The following is a 5741-nucleotide window of genomic DNA, read 5'->3' on the forward strand; positions in this document are numbered from 1 at the left end:
ACTCAATATTTCTTCCACTTACCATGTTCTAGAGCATCTTTATTAGAGGTTTTTAAGTTCTGAACTAGATGTTAACCCAATGAATACATACAGTGAAATTTATGGGAAATTCAGAAGCAACTGGTGGGGAGTGGCAAAGACTCAGCGGCTTGGCCATTTGCTAGCCGGATGTGTCACTCCCCGAGGGGAGTTGCAAAATGGGCAGGGGAGCAGCCACTCCCAGTCAGAGGAGAAGCCAGAAGATTTAAGATCCAACCGCCTGCAGGCAGGGTGATATGGGCCCTCAGCCGCTGTGCTAGAACACTTTAGTCTGGTTCCCCTTTTACTCCAGTCTTAATCCCTTGACCCTGTTTCTAGCAACTGACCTGGGTCAGCTGCCTTGTTTTCCCCGCCTTGAAACCTTTATAAGAGACAGTTTTCTGAATAAAGCTCTCTCTCTTTCTTGCCTGATCGGAAACCGTGAGTTGTGTCTTTACTCTCTGCGTCTCCCTCTCCTGCCCCCTTTTTCTCTCCCTCCCTCAGGAAAAGAACCCACGAGGACTCTCCGCTCTGCCGGTCGGGGTGGACGAGACAGGTACTGCCAAACGCAGGGGACCAGGGCCGGACCCGGCCTCCGGGTTACGACAATTGGTGCCTCAATGTCGGGCTGAGTGAGAAGGGATCCAGTGAAGAAACCGATCAAAGAGAAAAAGAAGAAGAGGCTTGATCAGAAACCGTGTGTTGTGTCTTTACTCTCTGTGCTCCCCCTTCCTGCCCTTTCTCTCCCTCTCTCAGGAAAAGAACCCACGAGGATTCTCCGCCCTGCCGGTCAGGGTGGACGAGACAGGTACCGCCGAGCACTGGGCCCGGCCTCCGGGTTACGACAGCAACTAACATGAAGCAGTGAAATGAACTACTGGCCATATGTTTCCATCTGTTGGGTCGCTAACTCAGGAATTTCCTGGGTGAAATCTGTACTGACCCTGGTACACCGAGGACATGGAGAGACTGAAGAAAGAGGCGAGCGACTCCAGATTGATAGGTAGCAGGGTTTTGTTTTTTGTCTTTTAATTTTTTATGTGTTTTATTTATTTTTGAGAGACAGAGACAGCACGAGCAGGGAAGAGTCAGAGAGAGGGGGAGACAGAATCCAAAGCAGGCTCCAGGCTCTGAGCTAGCTGTCAGCACAGAGCCCGACGCAGGGCTCGAACCCACAAACTGTGAGATCATGACCTGAGCCGAAGCTGGACGCTTAACCGACTGAGCCACCCAGGCGCCCAGGTAGGTAGGTAGCAGTTCTAATGAACAAGGAAACCTGTCTTCCCTTCAGCAGCCACAAGATGAGTGTATCTTAGAGCTGCCTGCCTCAGTTTTAAAAGTCCGTTTAGAAGCCTTAACTCTGGCCAGTCCTTAAGGTCTCAACAGTACCTTACTGTCAAAGGTTGTGTCCTTGAAACAGTTCTGGTGGGGGAATGGGGAGCAGAACGTACATTCCAAGGACAAGGGAGGGGTGAGGAGCCTCCAGTTGCCTGGATCCAGCAATCAGGTCACCCGGCAGTCATGTCCTCTCGGTGACCTCTTTAACAGCATCATGTTGGCCCTGGATCCCTCACAAGATTCAGTTGCATGATAATTTCTTAAGTCCTTTGGAAAATGAGGGCCCACACTATAAAATACTTCGAGGTGATACCTGTATTGTCATGGAGCAAACAACTTATGTACCCTGCGGAAGAAAAGATGACGTAGCCAGAGTTGCCAGTTACATACATTTATTAACAGAAGAGATAATGTTGTTAATTGTTATTCTTTCATTTGAATTGAGAATTTGGAATTGTTTGTAGAAGCATTTTTATGATGGTTGCTTTAAAAATCTAAGATAATTCTAACATCTATCTGACTAATCACAGTTGGCCGGTGATTGCCTTTACTTATTTAAGTTGTCCTGGTTCTCAATATGATGAAATTTTTTTAATTGTATCCTGGACATTTTGGATATATTTTATGATACTTTGGATCCTATTTAATCTTTTTTTTTTCTAGTGGGGAGTTTCCCTGTTGAGATGTCGCTTGAGGGCTCTTGGGTATACACTGGATACATTGGATCCTATTTAATCTTTTTTTTTTTCCAGTGGGGAGTCTCCCTGTTGAGATGTCGCTTGCAAAGGCTCGTTGGGTATACATGTCTGGCTTCCTGATGCTCTGCCAATGTCTCTCCTGCAAGAGCGTGGGGTGGAAGTTCAGCTCCCCATTTAGTCCTACTGATCCCTTCCTGGAGAAGGTAGGGTGTCAGCTTGTACTGCCTCCGCTGCCTCCATGTAGTGTGGTAAGTTTGTTCCCTGCTGACACCAGGGAGGGGGAAAGCGTAGAGTTGACTCACCTACATTTTGCTGTGGGGAAGCAGGAAGCGGGGAAGAGTGTTGCGCACTAACTAAGCACCCTCATCTCCCTCATGCTTCCTGTCACCACCTCACTGATGCCAGGTGGGCAGGTGGGCACAGAGGTTTAGCTGCCCACTGGGCTCTGCTGACACAGAGGCGGAGGGTACTGGCTTCACTGCCTGGTAGGGATGGGAGGTTTTGTAGGTCACCGGACCTCATAGACCATCCTGGCGGGGGGGTCCGTGTGGCATTAATACTGACGTGGGGAGGAGAGTGGAGTATGGCAGAATATTCGCTCCCTTCACAGCCCTCCCGAAACCATGAGGGTGGGAGGAATGCAGTTTTCTTTTCCCTTTTCCTAATTTTTGGCTAGGAAGAATAGGCTTTTCTTAGAGTACCTTTTTTTTTGGTCTGTGCATGTTGGTGGTTTCTAGTCAGAGGCTTCTACATCGCCATATCTGGTGTCTCCAGGGGAGCAGGTGTGCCATGTGCCTCAAGTCCCGAGATTCCTAGGCAGTCTGTCGTCTTCTTACCACCTTTTGGAGTTTTCAGCTTGCCTGTGCTGTTATGTTCCTGAATCCTTACCTGAGAGAGAGTGGACCTCTGCCTGTGCAAAAGGGAGAAAGTGAAGAGTAATCCCAAGTATCTACCTATTATTTTCATCTATTTGATCATGCTGCCTAATATGATAATTTGTCTTAGTGGACATGTCCTGGGACCTGCTCTTGGTCCTCCTTTTGGAAGCACTCACATGCAGAGTTAGTCCTTTAGGAAAGTTACAGTTTAGCAGAGGTCACAAGCCAGATCAAATCCAAGGCAGAGCCAGATAACCCCCAAGTCCAGTAATCTCTACATGTTAGTAATTCCAACAAAGTAATTTCTTGTTACTACAGACAGGGAGTGAGGCAATATGCAACTAAAATTCTGTAAGTTTATTATTTTTAGCAGTTGAAATGTCAGCCAGGTCAAAGTGCATGGTGTGTCTTTGCCTTGATTTTGTATAAAAAGATCTATCAAGGTTGTGGTAGGTTCTCATAGCACTGTTATTTCTAGACTTTTGTTTTGATTCTGTGTCCATACCTGTAATTTTTCCAAGTGATTAAGACCACGAGTTATTCCTTCTACAGTTGACATTTCCTTATGTGATTAGTCATCTCTTTAGTTCTTTTAACAGCACGTTTTATTAATGATCATTTACTGTGCAGTAATAAACTCTGTATCATTTAGTCCTTCCGGAATTTTCTGATTCTTATTACAGTGTAACATATTGCCTGATTAATTGCTCATCATTGCTGATTTCAGCTTCTGCATGAACTAGTTAAGGTTATTTCTTCTCCTTTTGGCTTTACCATCCCCTGAAGATTTTCATTTTCAACAAACATGTTAGTTGTCTTCAACTTCTGTCACTTCCTTTGTGCACTCCCTGATAGCACAGAGCATATACTGATTCCTCGCAAATGGTTACCATGTACTCACATTTCAGTAGAACACAGTGGTTCTCAGATTTTAGAACATGCATCTAGTGCCTTAGAAGCACTTAGGGGGCTTGTAAAAATACAGATATCTGGGTCCCATTCCCAGAGTAGGTCTAGGTGTGACCAGAGAATTTGTGTTTCTAGAAAATTCCCAGGGGTGCCCATGCTGCCTGTCCAGGGCCAAGAGTTGCGGATGACACGCCTAGCTGGTTAGAATGGCAGTTCGGAGCATAGGCCCTGGGTTCAGCAGGTATGTGTTCAGACAACAGCTCCCAGCCTTGGGAAGGCTAAAGTCTTACAGCTTAAACTTCAGTTTTTGCATTAGTAAAATCAGAAGAGAGCCAACATTTTTGACTCCTTGTAACGATTGGACGAGATAATCCACAGAAAGCACTTAGTACAGTAGCAAGATGTCAATGCTCAATAAATGTTAGTATTGGCATATTTTACAAGATGTGAGGAGTTAATGTTCAAGCTTAGTTACCAAAATTAAGAAACTGTGCCTCCTTTTGCAAATTGGTTATTCTTCTTTGGATCTTGATTTTCTATATTGCTGAGTTAGAAATGCTATTTGAAAAAAAAAAAAGATTGGCCGTGTGGACAGAAAGATGCAGTAGGGAGATCATGAGATTTGGAATCAGGAAAATGCCTGGGTTCTAGTCTAGACTCTGCTATTCCTGGCTTTGTGACTCATGGCAATTTTCTTCATCTCTTTGATCCAAGTTTCCTGTAAATACCTTCTCAAGTGGTGGCATAAAATGGTAAGGATTGTTATATGGATCAAATGAGCTAGATCATTTGGTAAGTTTATTTGAGTTTAATGTTCTATAATATTATTTTCATTTTTTCCTGAGAAGGGGCTAGACCAATTTTTCATTGCACTTATCATTTTGGAAAGTCATGCATCTATAGAGTGACAATTATTGAAAAAAAATTTTCATTAGAACTGTATTGACTCTAACTGGGAATTGCTAAACACTTGCACATGTGAACATGTTATTTTCTATTAGTAATCTAGTTAGATCTCTTTCTTATTGGCCAAAATGCTGGCTCATCTTCCAGGCTTTTTACCTGGAGAGAATTAACATCTGAATGACCGTATTTTCAAATGATGCTGAGGGAGAGAGAAACAATTATGCTATCTTTGACAATGATTGGACCAAAAACGCATTTAGAGAAATCTTTGTTCTCAGGGTGTGAGTTGCTGAGTTTTGATAATAGATTTTAGACAAAAACCAAGGACTTCTTTCCATTTGATACAACAGGATTCTTTTAGGAGAGGAAAGAAGTTACACTTAATCAAAAAATTTTAATGTAGTGTTAAACACTGTGTTTGAAGATACCAAAATGAACCACTTGCATTTCATGCTCTCCATACGTTTTTCTCTCGAAGGAAGCAGAATGACACGCAAAAATCACTATGTACGTCCCAAAGGAGGCCGAGTCGGAGGGCTGAGGGAGATAGAGGCGGGGAGATTGTTTCTGGCCAGGGAATCAGCAGCCTCCAATTTTCAGGCTGCGTGCTGAGCCACATTAAGCCGGTATGTCTGAGTATCATAGGAGCCTGAAAAGGACTTTGTGAGCCCAATTTATTGACCTTCACAGAGGATTATATTTAAACCATCTCAGACAGATGAGAATCTATCCTCCGTTGGGGAAGAAATTCTTCCCTTGAAGGAGATTTTATAACCTTCCTTATTAACTCATTTCAGTGTCTACCATCCTTTGCTTGCTGTGGAGAAACCTGTTCCGGCTGCCACAGGAACCTCAGGATTTGCCCTCCCTGGACCTGCTGAACACGAACTTTCGTCTTTATGTAATCAAGTATCCCCATCTCTCAGGGGCCGCCATGTCACCGCCTTGTCAGTCAGTTACACAATTAAACAATCTGGGAATCAGGATATAGTCA

General features: G+C 44.1%; 1 long non-coding RNA gene across 2 annotated transcripts; it reads left to right on the plus strand.

The window, feature by feature from the left end:
• The first annotated feature begins 2119 nt into the window (after window positions 1-2119).
• LOC115276967 lies at window positions 2120-5724 on the plus strand. Of its 2 annotated transcripts, none has more exons than XR_003902135.1 (3): window positions 2120-2302; window positions 3977-4082; window positions 5545-5724. It is a non-coding gene; the product is annotated as an uncharacterized LOC115276967 (long non-coding RNA). The 2 variants fall into 2 exon arrangements; XR_003902134.1 differs by lacking the exon at window positions 2120-2302 and adding an exon at window positions 2829-2999.
• Window positions 5725-5741: the final 17 nt, after the last annotated feature.

The sequence above is a fragment of the Suricata suricatta genome, chromosome 13 (genome assembly GCF_006229205.1).
Source record: "Suricata suricatta isolate VVHF042 chromosome 13, meerkat_22Aug2017_6uvM2_HiC, whole genome shotgun sequence".
NCBI lineage: Eukaryota > Metazoa > Chordata > Mammalia > Carnivora > Herpestidae > Suricata > Suricata suricatta.